The sequence below is a fragment of the Thunnus maccoyii genome, chromosome 11 (assembly GCF_910596095.1).
Source record: "Thunnus maccoyii chromosome 11, fThuMac1.1, whole genome shotgun sequence".
Classification (NCBI taxonomy): domain Eukaryota; kingdom Metazoa; phylum Chordata; class Actinopteri; order Scombriformes; family Scombridae; genus Thunnus; species Thunnus maccoyii.
The window spans coordinates 16,113,410-16,141,120 of record NC_056543.1 but is presented as its reverse complement, the minus strand read 5'-3'; the positions used below and the strand labels follow the sequence as shown (position 1 = coordinate 16,141,120).

Below are 27,711 nucleotides of genomic sequence, written 5' to 3'. Positions count from 1 at the left end.
TCACACACACACACACACTCACTCACTCTCACGCACACATACACATTGTGTCATACGCCTATACTGTGCCCCATGGCAGACTGTGTGACCTGTAGGCTTCCGCTGAGAAATATAGCAAGCACATTTCCCCTTCTTTTCTCGGTGTGACTGTGTGATTTTTAATGTATGTGTTGGCGGTGTGTTATTGTCTGGCGCTGGGAATGTAATTTCATGGTGATTAAACAAAAGAAAGAAAAGCGACAAAGAAACAGTTTTTTAGTGCTCAACATCCGCAGAAAACACGGTGGCTGCTGCGATATCGCGTGATCTGCAGCGAGGCCTTTTTCCTACTGTAAATCATGAACACATAGAGCTCACACATACAATCATTGCATCTGAATTTCATCTCATATAAGCTTTGGTCAAACTTTATTATTGCCTGCTGCACATATATTCAACCCCCCCCCTCCCTCTCAAGACAATACGTGGCCTTAAAGTTAGGTTTTGTTATTGACTGTAACACTGCAATGCGCGATGAGTTGCATACCAATCAGCTGAGCCTCTCCACTGTATACTATATATCCATGTGTGCGTGTGTGTGTGTGTATGTGTGTGTGTATGTATGTGACAAACACAGGTTTTGGTGTGTTTGCGAGGAAAGCGAGAGTTGAAGGTTTGTGTGTGAGCTAATTTATAGATAAACCCTGAAACTCCACATTCACGACAAACACTGCCATGTTTTGTGCTTTTTGTATCAGCTCGTCCACGCAGTTTACAAACAGCAGACATCCATGAGTTTTTAATTGCTTTGGATAATAGGCTAATTAAAAATATGCAGCATTTCCCTGCGCGTAATGCGTAATTAAACTGCTTCGTTTGTGGCATATGATGCAGCCTACACTCTCCCAGAACATATAGAGCCACCTTTTTTCACTACATTGCCTTTAGCTGTAGGGAAAGACTACATTGCGTGACAAAAAGGTAAATATTCAAGCCCCGTGTGGAGGAACACGTGACCCATACTTTATGCGCTTCCAGCATAGTCCTCCCCCTCTGCAGGCTACACTTTCCTGCACCACAGCTCTCGCTTTTTTGTGCTTTGACACCGTAGAGAGAAATATGTACGTTTAAAACATCGTGTGATCGAGCTGCTGTGTTATTTCCTCGCTTTATGGCTTGATTTGAGTGTGTTCTTTGCAAACTGCAGGGCGCAACATGGTGTAACAGCCTGCGCCACTCCCCACAGTTAATGTGCACGTAGGCCATGGCAATGTTGGAGAGCCTCATAATGGCTGCCATGATGGCCCTGCACACTGCACGGCTATAGGCGGAATCAGATGGCGCAAATGTCCATACATGTGCCTGCATGCGTCCAATCGGCTGTGTGTGGAGCTGCTGGAGCTGCTGCATGAGCTGTACAGGCCTTTATAGCGTAATGTTCGCCATATCCGTGAGGTCGACGTGTGTGCAGCGTATGACACGTACAGGTGTTCATTATGAAACACAGAGCCAGTGAAAAACTGGGAGAAATCACACGTGGAGGGTGTAACCTCATATTATTTGATCAAATCATTTCAAAGCGAGGATGCTTTTGCACTTTCAGAATTTAATGTTGAAATTTCCCAAAAAGTGTTTGTAGTCATTGTTCAGCCTGCGCATGTCAACTACAGCAAAAATATTCACATTGTTATAAAACTGACCGTTTAAAATACACATTTTTTTCGTCCTACATTGAAAGATGTTGTAATTTATATTGTGGCCATTTATAGAGGATTAGCTGCAAATTTAGATTTATCTTTTTATGATATAATTTTATTCATTCTAGTTGTCTTGCACATATTGACACATGAAATTTATATTTAATAATACAGACACAGAATTATAAAATTATATATTTCATTTCTTGATGTTATTTTCTCAGTCTTTCATTTAAATAATAGTATAAATAATTATAGGTATTCTTATGGGATGGATTTTAAATATCCATGGTTTCTGCAGTGGAGTCACAGTGAAACAGTGAACCAATCATCAGTTTTTGTTTTGTCCTTTAAGAAGCTGTGTGTGAGTCTCATCTTCAGGCCTGCTGGCATTTCTTGGTTTTGTAAAGGCTGCTGTTTGCTGTGTGTTTGTTTTTTAGTGGTGTTTTGTTGTGTAATGTCTTCATTGTGCTGACAGGCATAGTGGGATTAATAATTAAATTATCTCTATTTTTAGGGACAAAAAATACTGACTAATGATTCTGCCTTTGTAATAACATTTTGTTTGCTAATGAGTTTATTATGTAAAGGACCAGGCCTTTTTTTAAATGCAATTTTAAATAACATAGTAAAGACAAAGGTATGAATTGTTGTGATTTTGATATCATGTTTCTCATTTAAATGTTATGTCACTTAAATTAATTTTATATTTTGAAATTACAAATTAGTTCAGTGGCGCCAGTTTGTGCCTGATTTGGATCTGACTAATTTTATCAAAGTAAACTAGCATTTTGATTTTATTTAAAAAAAGCTTTTGAAGTTTTTTGTCTCTGGAAATGCAGAATAATTAGTTTCACATTGTCATTCATATTTCAAATATACTTTTAATAATTATTAGGATTGTTTTGATCAATTGATCAGTATTATAATAATGAAGCTGACTTCATATTGATTAGATTTCATTCCTGAGACAACTGCTATTTAAAATTAATTGAATATTTTTTATTTTAGTGAGTAAAACTTAAAATCATATTTTTGACACAGGTAGTATGATTGTTATAAACATCTGAGCTTGTTCTATAATTGTAGATTTTAAAAAATAAACTGTTAAATCAAACCTCAGAAGTCATAAAACACTGGAGAAAATAATTAGATTTATGGAGCATGATTATTATTAATTTATTAATTATATGGTCTAAATTTGATTGGAAGAACACAAATTTGTTTGATCAGAAAATTAAGTTTGTTTGTTCAACTGTAAATATCTTGAATGCATTTTTGCATAATTTTTTAATGGTGGCTTATGCTGAAATTTCCTCCCTGTTAAGTGTCCTTGTTAAGCAAAGCACGTGGCGAAGTCTCTGCTGGTGCAACACACGAGGAAACAGTGTGTGACTTGGTGTTAATTGATATCGGTGCTATATTAATGATATCCAGTGTTGCTTGACTATCGAATAGGTGTGGAAGGTGTGGACAAAGAGACTCAAGTGAGCTGTGATCAGTGAGTAATATTAAGCATGTGGAGACATCAGTGTTGTTGTGTTATAAACACATTTAAAGATGTCTTCTTGAATAGTACACGCGTTTGTTTACTGGCTTGTTTTGCTGTTAAAACCAGACATTTCCTCTCATACTTATCTCTCTACACCTTTGAGTTAACCTGGATTGAAAATACACTCAAATAAACAAGCGATGAACTTGTGATTGAACACTCTGCTTGGTTGCATCACAACAAAAACAAGTTGAACTGTCTAACTTTATAAGATAATGTTGTTTGATGAAGCAAAATTGATTGGAAGAGCAATTTCTTACAAAATAATACAAACCAAGACATGGGTGTAAACATCTGCATTGCACCACAGTGCACATGCAGATGTGTGTGTTGGGTTGTCAGTGCGCTCTGAGTCAAAACAGTGAAATACGATAGCCATCAGTTGATCCACTCCGAATCCATTAATACTCCCCAGTTGATCCTGGGTGTAGGGGAAGCTCTCCAATTCAGGCTCCGGTGATAGCAGGAGGCGCTGCACTGTTCCCCTCTACAGCCACATCCGCTGCACCCTCTTCCTAATGTCTCCCCTCACCTGTCTGTGAGGAGGGATCGCTCAAAGCGATCTGCTTTGAGGAACGAGGGCAGCAGATAACCAAGGTGTCTCTCAACTGTGTTCATTTTCTGCCCTGAAGAGTATTGTTGGTGTCTTTTTAACTTACTGTTGGCTTGTTGCAGGCTTTTGACTAATGGGGGGGTGAAGAAGAGAGTATACTTTGTGCTTTAGAGCAATTTATATTTGACTGAGTCCCTGTGGTGTAAAATAATGCTCCTGTGTGAAGAATAATCATTAGCACCCCCAGAAATAATGACTCACTCCTCGCCATGTATTAGATAAAGGCTATGTATTTTGAGTGTGTTGAAGCCGCTGCATTTAAATTTCAGCGCTGCTAAATTTGTAAATCAATTATTAACTTTTTTTTTAACGAAAGCCAGAGTAGTGTATTTTTCTCCTGAAGTGATAACAGACCATCTAGTGCAAGAGAATACATAGCTTAGGGGAACAGCGAGATTAGATGTGAGAGAATTGTAAATTCATTGTGAGTCTATCAGACCCATGGGACCGCTGTTAAAGCTCCTTGAGAGTTTGAGTCTTTCTTTTAACAGACACTTGCATGTACATCACAGCAGCAACTGCAGAGATTCATTTCTCAGCAAGCTGTCACTCACATTCCTCTCCAACCTGTTGCATGACTAATATGTTACAGCAGCATTACACTCATTACAACCAGGAGTTAAATAATCATCAGACATGACTCTCCAGCTAGGAGCAGCAGTGAGGAGGTGTGGAAGGTGTGGCCCGGGGATGAGGAGGATTGTTTTGACTGGACATCCCAAGTCTCGCATTTTTCTGCTAATAATACGTCACCCAAACATACCGGAGATGAGAGAAGTAAAACGAGACTTCACTACTTGTCCATGGCTGGTTGGAGATGGTTTCACGTGAAGGGAAGTGACAGAATTGGAGCAGCAGTTGCTGATGTGCTTGGTCAGTGACAGATAGCAGTTTTGGCTGCGAAACTGTATTCATCCAACAGGGCACTCAGTCAGAGGGGGTGCTTCTTCTGCCTTTGTTTCTATTTGTGACCTCACCGTTACACATTAGTACTCACTAGTTGTTATTATTGAATGACTGGAAGTAAAGGAATAGTAGAAGGAAAATAAACCTTCATTGATTAGATATGAGAGGCATAAAACCTCCTCGAACTGAGCCACTGAAGCCATTTTTCTTCTAAATGTCTGGCAGAGAGTTTGTTACTGATGACACATATGATCACTTATCTCATATGCTTGTTGAAGGCAGTTTCTGCTTCTACAAAATGAAAGAAAAAGTTGATTTCTCGCTAACTCTGGCAGCACTGATTATATAAGAATTATATTCTGGTCATTTTGGACGGAAACGTCACATTCGGTGCTGATGGAGTGAGTGAATTCAACTTATTCTTTTGTATATTTTAATTTTCTTACAGACCTGTTTACAAGGTGTGCTTCAGACAACACTTTTGTTTGTCTGTTTCTACAAAATCTTAATCCTCTACGGGACATTGTTTTGAGCAGATGTTTGAGGATGCTGATTTGCGGAGTTAGAGTTTGATGAATCGCTGGAATCTTAAATGTGCTGCATGTGAATATTTAATGAATTAAAATCGTGATTATTAGTAGCGCAGTTTGTACACCAAGTTCTTTTTTGGGGAAGTAATTTGAAGATGTAGCAGCTGCTACATCTGTCTGTTTGCTCAGTCTGTTTCTCTTGTGTGTGTGCAGCATGTATATGAGGGTGGGTGTTTATGCACATGTATGTTCACACGCAGCTTGAGGAGGACACTGGAGAGACAGAGAGGCTGTGGTGAATCCCAGCTGAACAGGATGTAAAGTTTAGTGTTTCTCACCCTTGAGTGTGCCAGTGCTCCCAGTGGACACCCAAGGGTGTGGTCTCCATGGACGGGTGGGCAGCTGAGGCGCACAGCAGGTGGCAATTCTCACACAGGCAGACCCTGTCCTTGTCCCATATCAACACCATATAACCCCACCATCCCTGTGGAACTTGGGTGCTCTGACGGGTCTTGAACAGGTGAAATGAATATGGCGAAAACTCCCAGCGAGCCAATCAGAGCGCGACACGGAGTGAGCCAGGAGCCGTAATGCTCACACGCAGCCAATCAAGCGGGTTGGGTGGTAGGGATCGAGACACTGGCTTAGAGCGTCAAGCTGGGAATGCTGTTGGCCCAAAGCTTCACCCAGGTCAAATGGCCTTCTTAATCTCTTCTGCCGGACCTTAACCCCCCCACTCCCCGGATATTTGTCAGCCTCTTACCTTGCTAGGCCACAGCTACATTTGTTGCAGTAAAGAAGCAACATACATGGATTTTTTTTTACACACCACTTCTCCTATGTGGATGTTTTTTGAGTTTTCTGTGAAGCAGCAAAAGTCGAAGCAAAGGCAAAATTGAGCAAAACTGCTGCCATTGTGCTCGTGCGAATATGTGTTTGTGTGTCCATGTGTGTTTACAGGTCGCGCTGCATTCAGTTCCAACTGTTCCAGGTTAGGTTCTCCACGTTGCCATGGGAACCAGTTTTGAGTGTTTTGCTTAGTAATAGGAGGAGAGCTGGAACGATAAAGGCTTTCAGAGTATGAACCCAAAGTCTTTCTGTGTACAGGACAACACAAAAAAAAATGTTACTGCATGAGATTCACCCGACAAGTAAGGATTATTGAGATTTTGATATCACTGTCAGTCCTCTACTGTCAGTTTAGGGGCCCTATAATTTCCAACCATTCCCAGGACAGTGGAGGCTGCCTACTGGTTATAGCTGCAAGTCTCGGACTGCAGTCCAGCTGTGTGTTGGTGGCTCCTGCTATGGGCGGTGCAGTGGTCAGAGTGCTGATTTTATATGACAGTGAATACATATCCCTGCAAGGTGCTTCAGTAAAAATGCCCGTGTAAATCTTCTCCATTGAAACATTCAAGTACTCATTTACTTTCCACAAGTGCAGCAAGGAAAACTGCTGAGTGGGCTGCCCATCTATGTCACAGCCTCAGCCCTTTTGTGACCTTTCTTATTCATAAACCCACTCGGAGCCATCATTTCCATCCTTTTCCATATGTATGCAACGGAAGCAGGGAACTCCCCCCACTCCCCCCCCCCCACAACCCACCCACCCCCCCCTCCCAGAACAAGTCATCTACAGTTAGGTCCGCTCACAGCTGAGCCTCCGAACACAACCTGGAACACAGTCTGACCATTGTGTTTTCCTTCTGTTTTATACTGTCTCTGACGGAAGAAGAGGACATGGAGAAGACTTCCGAGTCAAAGACGTGTGTATGTGACACTTGTGTTTATCCTTTTTCCTTCAGTGTGTTTGTCTGCTCCTACATGGGGAGAAATGAGCACTGCTGATAGAGGGCAGTATTTCCTCCCCCTGTCTGTGAGGCTCCCTGGCAGGCTGAGTGAGGCTGTCGGTGGCTTGAAGTGGGTTCACCCCTCTCTAAGCAGACTGTGACCTGTCTGCTCACAAAGAGTGGGAATTCTGGCTTCCAGGGTCAGACTGACAGAAAATGAAATCATACGTTTTCTCACATCAACTCTTTATCTTACCTTCTTTTGCCCTATCAACTGATTTCTTTCCCCTAAGGTGTTGGTACCCTCTTTGAGTGCAAGAGAGCCACCTTGACATACTGTATATGTGGACTCCTGACTGGTGGTTTGATGTTAAAATGAACTTCTCAGGCTACTATTAGCAGGATGAATTTCTAGAGTTACAGATAATTCGATAGACAGTTTAAATCATGTAAAGCAAATACAAAATCAGTTTCAATAATATACACATCAAAGCTAAGCAACTCTTCTCTCCCTCCTCCCTATCATTATGCACATTGGATTTAGTAGACAAGGCCAGTTGAGATTGTATTTCTGGAGAAAGGAGCTTTGTCGTTGCAGATGAGACAGAAAGCAACACATAAAACTCCATCTTCTCTTGAGACTGTCTGTCCTCCAAGTTTAGAAGAAGACATGTTTGTGTGTCTGGCGCACTGTAGTAAATCAAAGTTCTGTTGGTCCTATAGCTTAAGTGTGTTATGTTGACAAGTTGCACAGTTAGGCGCGGCTTTCTAAAGGTTAAATGTGTGCCAATTTATATGCTCTATTTTTGCAGCATTGCTTGAAAATTAGATCATTACACTCAAATGAAAGACTGAAAGAAAATAGAATAAAGAATTAATTTGCTGGATGTAACAAGTTTTAAACATGTGGGGAGTCTTATGAAATCGTCTCGGGGGCTTGATCTGGCACCTTAACCTGTCGTTTGGGAACCCCAATACTAGATTTAATTAGATGAGAAAATTGATACTACTCTCCAGATCTGAGAGTGGTATTAATGTACTCATCTAACTCTCGGCAAGAAAGTGAATGATCATATTTCCCAAACTTTCGACCTATTCCTTTAATGATTTTGTTCATCTTGTTCAGTGAAAAAGTATTAATTTGCTTTTTGATATTGGGTTTTTGCCATTTAAAAAAAAAACCTCCTTGGATTAAATGTCCACGTATCAGTCTTTATTTTAGTGTTTTACAGGACTGAGCTGTGGCTGCGCTTGCAACAGGCTTTATTTGGCAGTTGTGATATGCATAAGCCTGTTGTTTTAAGCAGCTGTGCGTGATCCTGACTATGATTTGCTGAGCACAGAGATGAGTCGGTTAATGTGGGCCAGGCAGGTGCTGGAGAGTAGGACTGCTCCATCTGCCTCTCTGCCAGATGACCCAGCACATGCCAGTACGCAGCCAGTCACAGTGTGAGAGACAGACAGAGCATGTATGTGAAAGAAAGCCATAGTGAGTAAGCGATGGAATTGGAGTTTCCATATCTCAGTGCTCAGAAGGAAGGGGCCTAACGGGAGTCCTTTTGATGAGCTGCACACTCTGGGCCATGAGCAGAATGTGAAAACAGTTTGTAAATAGTTGTTGTCTTGCTGACCCTTTGCTAATATTTCCCCGGAGGAACAGAATATTTTATCCTGAAGTTTTTAATCTGTGTGTGTCTGACTAAACAGTGTGTGCTCAAGGGTTCCCATGGGTGCAGTAGCTGCTGCAGCAGCACTGTTGTACAGTACATGAGGAGCACTATCTCAGTCCTGAGGTTTCCAAGCTATAATGTTCCCATTTTTATATGCTATCTTTTTATCAGTTTGTCAAAATGTATGTGCAAGTTGCTAGGATACCAGTCAGTTGATTGATTGGGTGTGTGTGTTTGGCCTGGAGTTCTTGATACTTCTCAGCAATGCAGCACGTTACACATGCAAAGAACATTATGACACTGATTGATGAATTGCGTGTCCCCACTAGGTGAAATGAAGTGCACACTGACACAAATCTAATTAAAATTGAAGAGAGCACAATCTTGTGAAAACCTGAAGGCCAAAACATCTTCAACTCACCGCATTAGTAAATATTTGATGCTGAAGCAGTCATGCATTTTTCTTGTAGGAGGATTGCAGAAGTTAATGGGGTCTTTGCCTGTTAAGAATAGTGAAACCAAAAGTGCTATTTTTTTTTTCTCGACATTTTACTGAGCAACCACAAACTCATTCTGTGCTCACTCAGGTGATTTTCATTTTCATTGATGGTAAATTCCACAAGATGCAGCTGCGGTTCACCTCCTTGCTCAAGGCAACGTCACACTCTCTCTCCACTGCAGCATTTGGTTTCTGTTTACTCTTCATCCCCCTCCTCCTCCTCCTCCTCTTCCTCCCTCTCCTTCTCGTCCTCTTCCTCCCATGTGCATGTTTTGTGTCAGCATACCATGTCATATGTACACTCAAAGAACAGGTTGTGTACTTCATATTCATTTTTTATTTTCAGTTTACTTAAAATAAATGTCTTTGTTAAAGGGGACCTATTATGCTCATTTCCAGCTCTATATTTTTATATTTAGACTCCACCTGAGTAGCTTTACATGATTCACAGTTCAAAAACCTCCTTATCTTATACTGGCCCTTCATGCAGCTCCTCAGTTCAGCCTCTGTCTTAAACAGGCAGTTTTAGCTCCTGTCTCTTAAAGGCCCCCCTCACGATGAGCCCACTCTGTTCTGACTGGGCAGTTTTCTGAAAGCTGAGGGACAGCACATATCAGAGTAGTGTTAAGTTGCTGCCGATGAAAACCCAACATTTCCTGCTTTTGCCACTTCATATTAAAAGCTTTTAAATGACTAAATAAAAGGAGACTTTTCCTGTGTTCCTCACCAAGTTAGCAGAGCGTTGTTATCGGCGTTGTCGACACAACAACATATGGAGATATTTGGAGCTTTTTGTTCAGAGGATCAGTTAGAAATAATGCAGGGAGGGATAGCACAAGCAGCCAAGACCTGCAGATGACCAGCACAACTCCAACAGGTAAACAACTTATTTTACTTTGCTGTGCTGTGTAATGGAAAAACACTCAGAGCGTGCCAGTTTGACTGGAGTCATGGCTCAGTGTGACTACCCCCAAAACAATGGAAAAATGCCGCAATGTTAGCGGAGCAGAGCAGTGAACAGATGACCATAAAGAAATCTGTCACAAGCCAATGTCGACTTGGGCTGAAAGTAGAAAAAAACTTTGGAAACCAAGCATTCAGTCTGCTGCTTTTTGCTCACAGGCGTTACGTCTACATACATTTACCTCATTATTTTGACAGTTTGGACATGTTGAATATGAAAATCTGACATTGTAACATAATACATAGACAGAAAATAAGGAAAAGCATAATAAATCCCCTTTAAGTTAATATATATTTTCTAATCAAGTCCATGTAATTGTGTCTCTCTTTGTCTGTACAAAATATTGATATGTTGTTTAATCACAAACCCTTTAAGTTAAGTGAATTAGGATTGAGATACTTCGTACATCCAGAAGGTGGTAGCAATACAATAGCAGTTGGCATAAAACCCTAAAGATGAAGAAGAGTAACATACTTCAGACCACACAACTGTTTCTAGTTTACCTCAAACGGGTAGCTCCCAGTCTGAAAAATGAAGCCAATGCGGAAGTGCCTTAAATATGCATTCTTTCTAATGGCCAGCAGGGGGCGACTCCACTGGTTGCAAAAAGAAGTCAGATTGTATAGAAGCCTATGAGAAAATGACCCTACTTCTCACTTGATTTATTACCTCAATAAACAGTTTCCTAATGAGTTTATGGTCTCAATCGCTAGTTTCAAGTCTTCCTTAATACAACTTGACGTTCATTTTGTAAATTGTGGTCCTATTTAAAATAAAATAGATGATAAAGCAGTGTATGCTTTAGGGCATGGCTACCTTGTGATTTACAAGTTGTTGCCACAGCGACAATGTTGATTACGTAATGTAACCACAGTGTATTCACAGATTATAGGCGTTTCACAATATGTTTTCAGTTCATGAAAGTTAGTTGACACATTTTGTTCACCTAATAAAGTCTTGTTCAGTGTTTGGTTGCACTAAAAGACCCTCTGAGGAGTCGGATGTCTAGTTTTTCCAGTAAATACATTTTGTTTGAATGGTTTTAAGCCTGTTTTTTGCTAACGAAAATTAGCATTAGCATTATTTATATCTATATTATATAGTTAATCATAGACTGTAAATGCACAGTGCTAACTAAACTAGCAGCTAGCGCTAGGGACAGCTCCAAATATGGTCACCTCTGGCTCCAAAAATCAAAGATGGTCAAATGGTTAAATCATTGAACTCGAGGTTTCAAAACTGCAGTCCACAAACCAATGGGTCATGTCATGGTGACTACGTCCATACTTTTTTAGAGTCTATGGTTTACCTCCAAATCTCCCCTGCGTTAATTGTTGGTGGACAAGTTTCTGTTGGTCTTCGTTTTCCAAGTTGGAAGAGGTAGGAGGACATTTCTTTTCATCCGTACCTATTGTCATTGTATTTTCATATTGAGCATGACTGTATTTTCTATTTGTGATACAAGACGTTCTATATTTTTAACGTGCTTGTGTAGTTATACAGAGTAGGTGGGTCTTGCACATATTAGCTAGCATGTTAGCTGCATGACCCAGGTCTTTCTGCTTTATCTTGCTGAGACCCGCCAGTCCTTGAACACGTTTCCACTGTGAAAACATAACATAGTCTGTATGTGAATCTCAATATCAGGCTTGTTACTGGGTTACCTTTCAGCCATCTCAGAGCTGCTGAAGTTACTGCTGATACAATAAATTCTACTTTTACAAAAAGTATACATTTTCAGTTTCTTACGGACATTGTCAGAAAGTTGATAATTCTACTTAATGTTTATTACTGTGGTCGCAGTGTGTGGTGGTGCACTGGAGTGTTTTATATTGAAAAGTGTTCCAAATATTGTGTCTACCCCATTAACATACATGAGGGGGCAAAATATTAGGAACATTTGTTGACACAATGTAAAAAAAATTGGAAATTTATAAGCTAAAATATATGGCAGAGCTGTAAGATTGGATTGCATTAGATTTCACAAGTGTTCCTAATAAAGTGCGTGATGAGTGTATATATTAAATAATATAAAATTATATCTCTAAAGTTTGATAGAATCACCGGGCACTACTGCATCTTGTTATTTTTAAACACATAACACTGTTAGAAGTGTCATGCTATTTTCATGCTAAATTATTATATAAGAGAAACCTGAAATGCAAAAATTACTCTTTGCAATCTGTGATTTCATAGTTTGGTTTTGTCCTTTTTTTCTCCTATGTAAAAGATTCTGATGCTGTTCAGAGGGGGCTTGAACAAGTAATCCTTGGCATCTACAGCATCAGTGTTGAGGGAGGTGATGGCACCATTCTTCCAGCCGATGTTGGAATAGTGATTGAGGGTGTTGAAGTTCTGCACGACTTGGGAGACATCTCCTCTGCATGTGCGCTCTTAATGGGTGTATATATGCACTGAACCTCAGTTATCCTCAGGAGCTGAAAGCCTTCTCTGAAGTACTTCAGAAGCTCTTCCTATAACTGGATGCTTGCAGACTCTCTACTAAGGTACAGATGCTCAAAAACAACTTTATGAATAAGCCAATGGATGCTGAATGTTCTGTGGAAAAGGGAAACTTATATTTTGGGCCGAAACTGAATAAAATGATGTTTACCTTTTTGAAAATAGCAGAGCAGCGAAAACTACACTTCAGAAAAATAACTGATGATTTGGCAAACTTGTGGAAAACTACTACCATAAGTGAAAAGTGGTAGTCTAGTGGTACTACAAAGTGTCAAGTGAAAGGATGTTGAATTGAGAGACCGTGCTTCACCGAAATTGTTGACGATTGAATGGATATTTTGCGGACTTCTTTAACACCAAGCTACGCTAAAAACTCTACTTTAACAGAATCCTGCAACAACGAGTTGACATGTTAATTAAAATGTTTATATCTCAGGTTATTTTCCCCAACAATGCTAAAATAGAAGTTGATAGTGGCAAGTGTGCTGATGGTTGTTAGATGGTTGTTAGACCACTATGCTGTTACAAAAAATCTGAAAACTGCAAGCCTGTTGTATTGTTAGACCATAATACTGAGAAATGAACGGATGTTTTGTTGGATTTTTATGCTGCTTTAAGGTTTACAACGGTTAGTAGTGTTGGACCATGCAGCACCATAATGTTGCCAACTGAAAGTATGGTTTATTATATGTAGGGTTGCAACTAACGATTAATTTCATGATCATTTATTCTGTTGATTATTTTTTTCTATTAATCGATTAGTCAAACCTGTGATTGACATTTTTGACCATAGTCTGACATTTTATACACCAAGATGCAACCTTAAGTGTCATATATGGTCCTGACCAACAGTCCATAACAAAAGATATTCAGTTTACTGTCATGGAGGACTAAAGAAACCAGACAATATTCACATTTAAGAGAATTTTAGCATTTTTTTCCTTCTTTAAAAACAACTCAAAACTATTGATTAATCAAAATAGGTTACGATCAATTTTCTGTCAATCGACTAATTGATTAATCGACTAATAGTTGCAGCGTTAATTATATGTGCTACTCTTACGGTGCCAAAAAAGTTAATGTATTCTTTTTTGGGGCCAAGTGGCACCAAAATGTGAACTGGATCAGTGCTGTGTTGGTGAATAAAGGAAATAAAAACATGTTGTGTGTACCAAATTCATTTGTGTGGAACTTGTTGACAAACTAGAATTATGTCAAACTAATTAGTAAAAATTAAATTGGATGAAAACATAATGTCTTAATCAATTAAACTTAAATTAATTATTGTACTACTACAAATTAGATACATGTTGAAAGGATACATGTAAAATATGTAGCCTATATATATATTCTTTAAATCCTTATAACTGACTTCATTTGTTCAAGCTTAAATATCTCTTGTTGATCAGAAGTTATTTTATTTAATTGACTCGATTCACAATCATTGTGTTACCGTAATACAAGTTCATCGATGATTTTAACATGTTTGCTTTTAACTAACCTCATACAATTTCGTGAAACCTGTTGACAAAATAAATTTAATTGAAGACAATATTTCAGTTTTTTGAGTGTACTGCCTCCATGCATTGTCTCTCGCTCCCTCCACAGTGTCACTGCTCCCTGGCACAGCTAGGCAGTGCAGAATGAAGCCGGCTGTGTGTTTTGCGTGAGCGGGTGTGAATAGCGTACAACTGTATGTTATGTACTGTAAGCTGAATGTGAGCCATCCTATCAGATTGTGTAACAGAGACAGGCTGTTTATTCTTAGTAGAGTTGTGGTTACCGCTATTGGAATTCTTCGACAACAGTAGACGTCTGTGTGCATGTCATTACATGTGTGTGTGTATGTGTGTGTGTGTGTTGCTCCCAAACGGGAGGCAACAGTTCATTTTGGAGATGGTTTTGTTTTAAGTGGTGTTAGGAGTGACTCCGGGCAGCACGGTTTCCGGTTGCTTGACGTTGTGGGAGAATAAATTACAGACATATAGAATGAAAAGCTTCAAAGGCGAGTTTGATGTCAGAGAGACGGTGGTGTAGATGTGGAGTTGCTGTAGACGATTCAAGAACAAAATGCTTGGAGAAAAGTCTAATTTAACAGGAATTGTGTGTGTTCTTCCTCATGTTGAGTGTAATTGTTGCACACTTGGACGGATGCGCGGCCATGCTCCGCGCACCTCAGGTGCTCTTGGAGCATTTAGAGTATCGCTGCTTTGCTTCCTCCTCATGCACTGCACATCATCAAAGCTGGTTTATCCCTGCGCTCTCAGCACATGATTCACAAGCCAGGTCCACACACACACACACACACACACACAGATGGGCTCTGATTTGATCAAACGTCAGTACAAATAACAGAAATGCCACCAGACAAAACAGCTCTGATTTGCCTTCCTTGACACGGGCCATTTTTTTTGCAGGCTCTTAGTGTCTGTGTAAAATACAGTCCACCACTGTACAGTAGATGTTAACCTTATCAACGATGAGGTCCAAATATGACAAATGATCCAATTACCATTTTGTGATATGCTCAGATTCCCCTGGCCTTCACACACACACACACACACACACACACACACACAGCCACAGGTTTTCAGAGCAGTTGTTGTGGCTGTGTCAAAGAATGAGCGGCTAGGATTTCAGGTCAGCCCTCACTCCTAATAGCCCCTCAACTTAGACAGGGTGTTTGTTAAAGAGGGGAACCAGCCTCGTATGTTTTCTGCCAGGAATGATGAAAGCAGCCGGCCTGTAAATGCTTGCAGATTTGTTTTGGTGTTTCTGTGCGGAGGAGAGTCGTAAGCTCGAGCAGGGCTGGAAATAGTTGTTAAATTAGTGGACTGCACCCTTGAATATCCTTTCTCACAAATCAGAGACCTTCTCTCATTGTTATTAGTGTTTTGATACTGAGCCTCAGGTGGATCTGAGCCTTTTCTATAACAAAATGATTTTTTTTAAACTGTGGTTTGTCCCTCAGCAGTTTATTCTTTTTTATTACAAAATATATTTAGGTAAAGTTTGGTTTCTAGATTTTGGTGTTGATAAGGATTTGAGATTTCCACCCTGATGTGTTATCTTTAGCTATTTTGTGTGCTGTTTCACTCACATACTGTAGCATTTTGTTAGAAAATCAAACCAGGAAGACAAACAATAAACAAACATAAACCGTTACGGAGGCTGCAGCTTTTGCGAGTTGAAGAATCGCTCCGGCTTGGCAGAGGTTTCAGCACTACTGAGTGTCTTGTAGTCACATATATAAGAGGCACCAACAACAAACCTCTCCCTCAGGCTTTTGCACAATCACCAATAATTCTCTCTCGCCTTGTCTGTCTCACTTTAAATGCTGCCCACACAACAGCCATTCCCACCCGCTCTCTTCCTCTGTGGAAGCTCAGGCTCCTAACTTGAGATATCGATGTCAACTCAAGATATTTACTTGAGTATTTATCGCGTATTGATTAAGGCTGACACACTTGTCAGAGCCTCCGATAATTTAATTACATTCCCACACACCATACAGACATCCTCCGAACTCAACCTGCTATACCTTCCTTCCTTCCTTCCTTCCTTCCTTCCTCTCATTCCCGCCTCTAATTGAGACGCGCACACACACACCTCCAAACCACGTTCAGTCCACTTCCTCCTCAAGCCCCCTGCCTCATTTCACAGAGTAGGATTTGGAGCCATTTTAGCTGCAGGATTAAAGTGTGACAGGGATAATGCCACTTGAGCCACTTGGGAGTCACATGACACAAGATGATCTAAGGTTTTGGGAGGAGCACTATAATGTAATTAATGTATTGGAGGCTCTTATCCATTTGACTCCACCCATCGTAGAGCCAGACACCCATAACCATTAAAAAAAAACCTGCTCTTTTACAGACGATGGCGAGGAAAACAGTGATGCTGATTAGTTGTTTTTCCCATCCTCACTTTTTCTTCCCTGCTATGCTCATCCTCTGCAGAGGGTCAATTGAATTTATTCTCTCTATACACAGAACCGGATATTGATGTAATTTTAACCTTAAACCCGTTTGTACTGTCCCACCCAACCTGCACGAGTGCGTCCTATATAGATAATCCCTCCGCCTTGTTAATCTCTTGATGGCTTATCGAAGTTACCACACTTTGTTTACTTTACTACACTTCACTCATGCTTTTAAAATTGCTGGTAGTCGGCAATTCATTTAATCTCTTTATCTGTTCTTATCTTTTGCCGGTGGTACTTTTTCCTCCATGTGCACTTTTAAAAGAAGTTAATTCTTTGTGATGTTTAGATTGGTTTATATTAAGTGTCTAACTGCAATAAAAATGATTAATGATTAATTAATTTGATCTGTAAAATGTCAGGAAATAGTGCAAAAAAAATTAGTATCTCAAGTTCCCAGAGCTCAGGGTGATGTCTTCAGATTGCTTGTTTTGTTCGACCAACAGCAAAAATTCCAAAGATATTTCAATTTATAAGTACAGAAGATGAAGAAAAGTTGCTAATTCACATTTTAAAACCTTGAACCTGCTGTTAATACTTGCTGCATTTAAAGTCTCCCTCAAAAGTCAAAAATGACTTTTTCTTGTTACTTCTGTTGAGTGTTTGAGCTTCACTGTGCAGAATGATGAATGTGCAGAGTTCAACACTAAAAGTCTGGTTTCACTTTCAAGTTCCTTAAATGTGAGTTTAAGACATAAACCTACGGGCAGGATATGTGACATCACAACAAAGCCAATCGTGGTTTAATATGAAACTTACACAAATGTGATGTGGAAACTTGAAGCCTCCAGTGCACAAACTATGAGAATAGACTTTACAGTGAATTATGAGACATCTTGTGTCCAACATTTGTATATTCATAGATTATGGATTATTCAATGAGGGAGCATTTTTTTATGCTATTATATTTTATATTTATGTCCTAAAACTTGTGCAGGGGATTTTTAAAAATGTAAATGATGCTGTGTGATGAATTCATTTCATTTTTCTTTTTTTTCACCGGGTCTTGTTGAGATTAAAATCTCTTTTTTTCAAGACAGCAACATTAAAAAACAAATACAAACAACATAAACAGGTTAATACAACTCCCACACACTACATATAAACAATATCCAGCTAAGATGCATAAACAGGTATAATTTTCTAAAACCATCTTAAATAAAGTCAAAACAACACATTTATAGTAAAAGCAAACGCATTGACCAAGGGTGTTATTTTTCAGATCCTTTAAAGTGGACTTGAAAGAGGCACCATGATTAAAAGCGAACACACAGCTGTAATTAAACTACACGTGTCAGGTGTGACTGTTTCAGGATCTCCCAGGCAGACTGCAGGTTCCCGACCCTGTGTTTGAGAAACGCAGTGTGCGCTTCTCTGTTTCCAAAAGCTTTGTTCAGCCAGCGTCTGGAGAGCAAGGACTCCTCAGTGACGGCAGCTGTGACTGGCAGGGGTGTTTTGAAATACGCTGCTTATTGACCAGGCCTGTCTGTGTTTTCTGTTTGTCAGAGGATGAATCTTCACTCACCTCCTGCTAGTTACTGTACATGTTTTCTCTGTGTGTGTTAGGAACTTCCCTGCAGACAGGGGGAGGGGGGAAGAGAGGAGGGAAGGCGCTCGTGTGTGTGTGTGTGTGTGTGTGTGTGTGTGTGTGTGTGTGTGAACAAGTAAAGCTCTCTCTCCAGAGGGAGCTGGAGGGAGTAGTGAGACGGGTAGAGAGAGACGATGAGAGACAGACTGTAGTCGAGCGGGGAGACAGACAGAGGAAAAGCGGGCGGGCAAACAGTTTGAGGGCTTGCGTAATGTTGAGCGGTGTGCGTGCGGTATTGATCCAGGTTAACCCTGCCTGGACCTACACCTATGACAGTCGGGCTCAGCCCTCCAGCCACAGTATAATACCTTATGGTTGGCAGATTAAAGGATGAGACCTAAGGAGCAAGCTGCACTACTCAACATAAAGCAACAGAACGCAGCCATGAGGAGCAGCTAACAGCGGATCCACACTGCACCACCGCAGTATGAGCTGGTATCCACCTGTCAGTAGCCTTTAGCACTGGGGAGCATGTGTGTGTGTGTGAGAGAAAGACACAAGAAATACATAAGTGTGTACGTGCAGGAAAGAGTAGGCACACTAGTCTCTATATGTTAGTGTGTCCGCTTGTTTAAGATGTGTGTGTGTGCGCGCGCGCGTGCGTGCGTGCGTGTGTGTGTGTGTGTGTGTGTGAGTCGTCGGTGCTGTGTGCCTGTCAGTGACAGTGCTGACTGCGTGCTTTGTGACGGAGACTCAGAGGAGTTTGTGAAGTAGCAGTGTGTAGGAAAAGCAAGCGTTTGATGTGCGCAGGACAGGGCAGAGCAGCGTAGCACATGACTCTGCAAGTCCTCTTGAGTCATCGCTCTGTTTATTTATTTATTTCAGTTTTATGCTTGTGGCTCAGTGGCAAGGGAACTGGTTTCAGTACCGATAAATTAAATTGTAAATGCTGTAATTACAGCTGATTGCATGTGTTTTGCATGATTAGCAGAAATCGCATTTGCACTGGATTGTGCATAATGTTTTACGTCCATCACAATAATCATGTATAGTCATATTTCAGTTTTAGGTGTTGACAAGTGTTTTTTAGGCCTGTTAGGCAGTTGGTATAAATCTATTTGAGTAGGAAATATATTTTTTGGTTTGGAGTCAGCGTGTCTTTTCATTAAAAAGTCTTTGGGGCTTCCCATTTAGACATTTAATTGTGGTTTCAGTGACACTTAACTCTTCCTCGGGTAAACAGTTATGTTTCATTGTCGCAGTGGTATTATCACAGTGTACGCCAGTGTAGCTCCCTTGAGAAGACAGATACAGTTCTGACTTATGAGCTCCCTGCTGCAGAGAAATCGACTGTTTCCTGCCGCTGTGGTCTCCTGCTGTACTGGATGTAAGAAAGTTCAGCATAAAATACAGTATGTTTATATTAATCAAGGACAAGAATGACTTTTGCAGTAGGTGATTCAGGATGTGTGAATGCATCTGCAGAGTCACAGACAGTTTTCATTTAAATAGAAACATATTATGCCGCAGCAATAAGCAAAGGGAACATTTTAAAATGCTCATTTCATCGGCTTAGGTGGCACGACGGGAGAAGATTTGTTTTGTGTCAGCCGGGCACCCCGTGGCATTTTAGCGTCGACTGCCAATTAATTTGTAGCGATTACACCTGAAAACTAAAAATCATTTTATATCTGCAGCAGTATGCAAACAGCTTTGTGCAGTCCAAGAGCTCTGCACGTGTTTTATCTTGTTGTCAGTAGATACATGATTTTGTTTTGTTTCACTTTTTATTTCACGGCGGTGATATTATCTGCATATCCTTTTGAGCCTATGTGTAGTAGAAAATCAGCCTCTACAGATGTTTCTGTTGATACTTTAGATTTACGTCACGCTTCTATGAGCCGTCCCTCACGTATGAATTACTTGCTTAGTGTGAGTCATTCATATCGATTGAATCTTTTTGTAATCAGTCACATCATACGGCACTGAATCATTCACTGGTAGAAGATATTCATCTATTTCTAATTTCCCTGTACACCAATAGTCCTCATCATTGCTCTTTGTACTACATGTAATGGATGAAGAAACAACGTGCAGTGTTTCCTTATTTACATGTCTGTGTTAACCAGCTGACTGAGTGTTGACAGTGAGGAGCAAACAAACGTCAACAGGAAGGCTGTGGCTTGCATTAGAGCTACCTGCGTGTGTCTACCTGCCTGCCTGCGTTTCAGTCTGTGCTTCCCGGCTTCGGTGCCACAGCGAAAAAACTAATGCGTGAAGAGAAACAGGCAGGCAGGTAAGCCTGCTGAATTCTGATGAGTTCTCACCCGCCGAGGGCTGGGAGAGAAAACAGAGCCAGGTACCTGAGCGCTGCACGCTGAGATGAGATGGTTAGAGGCACTGTGGAGCGGCAGCCTTGTTCACTCTGCATTATCAGTGTGAAAAATATGTGGTAAGGGAACAACAGGGGGAAGAAAAAGCAGATACAGTGCCTGTTTTCTTACTTTGTATGATAGATTTTTAGATGAATGCTCAGAGGAATTAAAGGATTTATTAATGAAACCGTGAAGGAGACTGTCACCATCACCTGTTATTATATAGGAAATCTCTAGTTTATTTATTTAATGAACCAAAATCTGATTATTCTTTTGTCTCAGAAGTATCTGATTCAGGTATTTTTCTACAACACAAGGAGCATAAACAATTTCCCCTCAAAGTGACTGAAGGTTTTCCCTGAGGCTGTTTCTGGTTTATATGACTCACATCATAATGATTAGGGAGATTATTAATTCATTTAGTTAATTAAAATGGATTAATGTAGCTAGTTACCTTTGCTGCGGAAAAACAAACAACTTTGATGTCACAAAGAACTTTGCCCATCTTCAGAGCTTTCCATCTTGAAATGTCAACATTAAAGCTCGCCCTCTTTTGCATTGCTGGTCTCAAAATGGTTTATTTTATCTCTTTTTCTTTCTTTTTAGGCCTAATAATTGTTTCAGACTCTCCTGTTGTGTCTGCTAGTAATGTATGATAAATACAATACCCCCAATAAGTTCTATCAAAATGATTTAGGTGAAAATGGATAAGGGTTATGCTATGGTTGGTGCCTTCATGACACAGTTAATGTTGAATAAAAAACTGTGGGTGTGCATTATTTGAAGCAGATTTATTATAGAGTCCATCAAGGTATTGCTTTATTTTACAGGTCGTAATCATTTCCAAGAGGTTTCCTGGAAAAATAAGAATATCCTTGAAAGAAAAGTTTAAACCCAAGAAAATATTCAGTCATTATTCATTTATTACTGGAAATTTAATTCCACATATATGTTGAATTGTATGCTTGCTTGCAGACATATTTTGCATTTTGCACACAGACCTGCTGTGCAGTGACTAAAAGAGTCTCTACATAAGCAATTAATTGGAGTTAATTGGTTGGAAGTATACAAACTTAACACTGTCTGGGTTTCTCCTCTCATTAGTACCAAACTAAAACATTATTTCCAGGAAACATCTTGGAAATTATTCAGAAATTGTCGACTTTCGAAATGAAACATTACTGTAATCTAAATTTACAATTATAAACATGTTTTTTCTAGCTTACATGTGATCAACAACATTTCTGCACTCAGACCGGTAAACAATCATGTACTCATGTAAAAAAAAAAAAAAAAAACATATTGAAGCCAAAAAAGACTTTTTTGGTTGCAGTATATATTGCATGTAACACTTGAGCTGTAGAGCTGCCTCAGGGTTTGTTTGTCCTTCTGGAGGACCAATAACGCTGACAAACCTTTTTCGCTGAAGGACAATAACAATGCACAGACACTTCATTCATACAAATCCTGTTATCTCTGCTCTGCAACAGTTGGATGGGCCTTAGAGAAGCGCTCAGGAGCACTACAAGCTCCGTTTTAATCCAGCAGCAGAGAGTTGGTCACAGTGGGAGAACCGCCGGAGTTTAAAAAGAGGAAAAGAGGGGCATCTTCCACACAGTTGGGTCTTCTCAATATTGTTGACTTGTTGCTTCCGCTCTGAGATTTCAGAGCATTTAGGTGCTTAACAGCTTACGGGTCAAAGCTAGAAATTGGGTTAATTCAGATTAGACGAGTCCATCGTTGGTGTGTAAGGACCACCAGAATGTTTGACCACTCAGACTGACCCATATACTATGTTTCACGTCTACATTGTCATTGGTCGTTGCTGCAGATGTAAAAGGATAAAAATGGTGCAGACATGCTGTAATCTTAGAGCTTTATAGTCCATAATGGACACATAGACACACGTAGCTGATTGTGAGATGATCACATTACTCTGCACTCAGCAGTGACGCATTGAACCGCTACACAGTGGAAAAAAAAGCCGAGACATTGGTGTTACAGAGAAGGTATGTGACTGGATTTGCAATATGAGTATGTAATAGTGTGATTTATGACTGCGGAGGCTTTTTATCTGCATGGTATAGCTGTGAGGGAGACCAGATCATCTTTCATTTTGAAAGTCATCAATTACCATCTGTGCAATATGAAGTTTCTGAACCGATGTGGTCTTCCGGTGTCTAGTGTCCCATCAAGCGTGGCCTTCAGCGAGAACAAAGAGCTTTGTCAGGCAGATACAGAGAGATGGAATTGGTGAAATAGAATAATTATAATATTATTTTATCAATTTTAAGAAAATAATTGTCTCTTTAAACCTAAAGCAGCAAATATGTGCTTATATTGGTGTGAAATAATGGTCAGGCAGTTTATAATCGTTGACTTTTGCACTGAGAATCAGTCTGAGAACGTGTTGACAGCTAAATGGACACAGGAGGAAGGAAAATGACTGTTAAATGGAGAAACAAAGCCTTTATTAGTCAGATGAGTTTTGCATAAATAAACAATTAAGTGTGAGGTTTCTTGTAGAGGTGACTGTGTGCGCAGAGGTGTCTGTGGGCGCTTTGTGAGACAGCATGCTCCGAACAAACTGAAAGGCTATTTGGGTTGTCTTTTTATTCATCCAGAGAGAGCCTCCCCGCTGGGCACAGAGCGGCGTGCCTTGTGAGTCGTCTCTGACAGAACGGGCATCAGCACAGAGCAGGGAGGGAAAGGTAAACAAGGCTTTTAAAGGCCTCATTAGACAAAATCCTTGAGCAGAGAGGGAAATGTTTAATCATTCACAGTGTAAAAAAAAAAGAAAAGAAAAAGAAAAGAAGGTTTTGCCCTCCGTCAAGGAACTCTAAAGGTTGTCTGCACTGAGATGTCAGTACTCTGAGTTTGTGATGAATTTAATAATCATTATCTTCTGTTCATAATGAGTGTGAAAGAGATTTTGTGGTATTAAACCTAATCAACTGCAGTCTACCTTTGATGTTGTTCAGTCCCATCTGACTCAACTTAAGTTGGTGTTAAAATGCAGACAAATCCAAACTCATGCTATTTTCAAATAGCAAAGAGTTAGTTAACATCTAATCTTCCTAAGACCTCAACTGCTCAAGGGATTGAAATTGAAATGGTCACATATAAATATTTAGATATTATTATTGATCAGAACTTTTCATTCAAATCACACATTGCAAACCTTGTTTTCAAGCTAAAAGTTAAATTAAGTTTCTTTTTTAGGAATAAATCTTGTTTCTCCCTCCAGGCAAGGAAACACTTGATTTTGTCAACTTTTTTTTTACTGTTATTGGACTACAGCGATCTGCGCTTAATGAATGCACCTGACCAGTGCCTAAAGAAGTTGTATACTTTATGTTTTATTACTGGCTGTGGCGATCTCGCACACCACTGTACTCTGTATGCTGCTGCTAAGTGTCCATCTCTGTATGTTCGCAGACTTTCGCATCAGTTGGCTTTTATATATATGAATCTCTCTTTGGGCTGGTTCCTCTTTATCTGTGTACATACATGTGTAAAACCAAAATCAATACGGCCTGCGCTCTCATGATATTCTACTGATGTTGGTCCCCAGAATTAGAACAGAATTAGGCAAAAAAAGCTTTTAAACACGCTGGACCTTCTTCCTGGAATAATGTATGAAGGACCTGAGATTGTCAGAGCTGATTACTGTGTGGGAATTCAAGTCAGTTTTAAAGGATCGAGAAAATAGTTCTCTTGGTCGATGTGATTGCTCCTAAATTTTTGCTGAAATTGTTTGTATCCGTTTATGCATCATAACTGGATTTTTGCCCTTGACCTTGTATTTTATATTAACTGGATATTGTGTTCACTTGCTTGTAGTGCGTGACAGTTTTATTTGTCTGTTTGTATTGTTTGTGTTTATTGTTGTAACAATATTTATGTTGCTCTCTTGGCCAGGTCAGTGTTGAAAAAGAGATTTTAATCTCAATGAGACTTTTACCTGGTTAAATAAAGGATATACGCATATAACAGCAAACAAAGCAGTAAAACTATCTCTCAAAAGAAATTTTATCGAATAAAAACCTTGTTGCCACGTGACTTAAGCTACGAGGGCGACTACATTTATTTGACAGCTGTAGATAGTTTGCATTGTTACAGAGTAAACTACCCAACAGCATATAAAGTAGTAAAAATGATCTCCACATTGACTACATTGAAATGCTGCTTACATGTTAATGCATCAATAAATAATAATCTAAAAGAGAGCGGAAACAATCAATTGATTAGTCGATCGCCATATATTTAATCATCAATGAATTTGATAAATGTTTAAGATGTTTTTTAAGCAAAAATGCCAAAAATGTATTGGCTTCAGCTTCTTGAATGTAAATATGTGCAAGTTTTCTTACTCTTCTGTGATAACGATGATACATTTTTATTGATACAGCACTTTTAAAGGCACTCAAGGATGCTTTACATAGATAAACAAATTGGCAAAAAGAAGTTACACATAACACCAACATTTAAAAGTTTTGGCTAATCCTTAGTTAAAAGCAGCTTTAAAAAGTTAAAAGATAATAGACTGATTTTTGGGGGGTTCAGACTGTTGTTTGGACGAATGAGCAAATTAAATATGTCAACTTAAGCTCTGTGAAATTTTTATGGGTGTTCCTCACTATTTTCAGGCACGATGTAGACTAAATGATTAATCAATACAGGTAATTCAACAATCATTAGTTGCAGCCCTAATCTAATTTTATATAAACATATACAGATGAGTGACAAATTAAAGGAAAAAACCAACATAAAATGTCTTAGTGAGGTGTTGTGACCCAGAACAGCTTCAATGCTCCTTGGCATTGATTCTACAGTCTCTGAACTCTACTGGAGGGATGATCACTGTTCTTCCAAAAGATATTCCCGTATTTGATGTTTTGATGATGGTGGTGGAGAGCGCTGTCTGACACGTCAGTCCAAAATCTTCCATAAATGTTCTGTTGGGTTGAGGTCTGGTAGCTGCAAAGGTCATAGCATATGATTCACATCATTTTCATACTCATCAAAACATTAAGTGCCCCCTCAGGCCCTATGAATTGGAGCATTGTCATCCTGGAAGAGACCACTCCCATCAGGATAGAAATGTTTCATCATGGGATAAAGGTGATGAATCAGAACAACTTTGTATTTGCAGTGACCCTTTCCTCTAAGGGGACAAGTGGACCCAAACCATGCTAGCAAAATGCCCCTCAAACCACAACAGAGCCACCAGATCCCCTCACTGTAGGGGTCAAGCATTCAGACTTGTACTGGTTTTTCATTTAATTTGTCACCCGTCTGTATGTGATAAATACGACACTCTGAATGGGACCATTTTGCATAATAAGCACTTTTACTTTTGATGCTTAAAACTACATTTTGCTGCTAATAATTCTGCGCTTTTACTTAAGTGAGATTTTGAAAGCAGGACTTTTAGTTGCATTGAGTATTTTTATCGTGTGCTACTTTTAGCAATACATCTGCTGCTGTTGGACATAAGTGTAGGTCATGTGACACCCACCTGGTCATTTGTGGTAGTTAGAAGTCATATCTCTACATTTAATAGATTATATCTCCCCCCCAAAAGGAGTTTGACTCACAGTTACTGCACATTGAAGATTATGTTATGTTCTATGTTCATCTCATGTCTGTCATTTGTGGTGGAATTTCTCCCAGACCATCCTAGCTGTTGACTTTTTGCCTCCACCAAGAAGAGTATTATTTCAAAGCCTTTCCCCTCTTGTACTGACAGACACGTGCTCTTTATTCAATCGGCTCTTGTCCACATTCAACCCTGTGACTCATATGGTATGGTGGACTTCAGTTGGAGCTGTCTTGAAAATTAGAAGAAAAATTAAAAGATTTATCCGTAACATTTGCTGCAGAAGTTGCTAATTCTGTCAGGTCATGTGCACATGAAGAGGACAGAGATGTTATCTCCCCTGCATCATCTTCTAAACTCTCAGCGGGTAGCCAGCTCAGCCTCAGACACAGAAGTGTTAAAATGTGTTAAAATGTATTAAATCATTACAGAAAACAAAAGCTTCTAAAGAAAAGTATACGTTTTTGATGTATAATTCCTCCACGGATATATTTAGGTTGGCGAGGGGTGAATAGCCTCTTTCTCACCCCTCTGTCCGCCCGCCCTCTCAGAGGTTAAAATTCCTTCGACTGCTCCGCATGCATGTGCGTATTAGTATGCACGCGTGTGCGCAGACACGGTTTTTCACCTCGTGCAGGTGGGTGCAGTAAATATTAGCTTTTCAAATGAACATGGCCACCCTCAGATATTTAAAGGCCGAAATTGAGAGGCTTTCTTTTTTCTCTTGGCAGGCCGCTCCAAACCAGCAGCAGACAGTTTGGTTACATTCAACAAACATTAAGTAACCATTGACTTCAGTCTGTATCTTCTACTGTAGTTCATTTTGGACTTTGGGAAAGGAGGAGCTGAGAAAGGGCGACGAGTTCAGCTTGAATGCAAACAAACTGGAGGAATTAGAAGATGCTTGCTGCTTCACATAATTCCACTGAGTTATTCACTGATTGTAAAGCAGCACATGTGTCAATATCTGTACCTAGACCTGAACACTGTAGAGAGACAGTGTATGTAGCAGGGTGGCATGTGTCGTGGGTCTTTCCTTTCCCTGGAGACAGACAGACAGACAGAAAGCAGTGATCTTATGGTTAGCCTGCAGCCACAGGCATGCTGAAAATGAGACCTTGAAGAACTGTTGGGAGGCACTGTCACTTTTTCCAAAAGATGTCCATCCAGGAAGCTTCCTCTGCATATTTCAGAATGACAGACAAGCAAGTGGCCTTTAAAACCTGTGCGAGCAACAGAGAAGAAAATAAAGAGAAAGGAGTGGCGTGAGGGATCAATGGCGCAGTCTTATTGAGACAAACGTTTACACCAAACTCTGCCCAGTCCTCCAGGAGCAGTCTAACATCACATCGAGGTTACAGTTGGCAAATCAATTAGCAAAAACACAATAGAGACCAGGGCCCTCAGAATTCGTGTGCTATCCAAGCAGACGGCGCTGAATGAAAGGAGCTTTTTAGTTTCCATATTCGGCAGCTCAGGGATGCCAGCGTTTGGGGCTGTTTTGAGGCTTTGAGCTGGCCTTAAATGCTTTTCAGCGATTGGCTGCCTTTGGATGGCAGGA

The 27,711-nt window shown here is 40.0% G+C and overlaps 1 protein-coding gene across 5 annotated transcripts in view; it reads left to right on the top strand.

Moving 5' to 3' along the window:
• The window catches only part of igf2bp2a (insulin-like growth factor 2 mRNA binding protein 2a), a 64,871-nt gene that overhangs the window by 12,324 nt on the left and 24,836 nt on the right, over window positions 1-27,711 (top strand). The window lies entirely within an intron of this gene.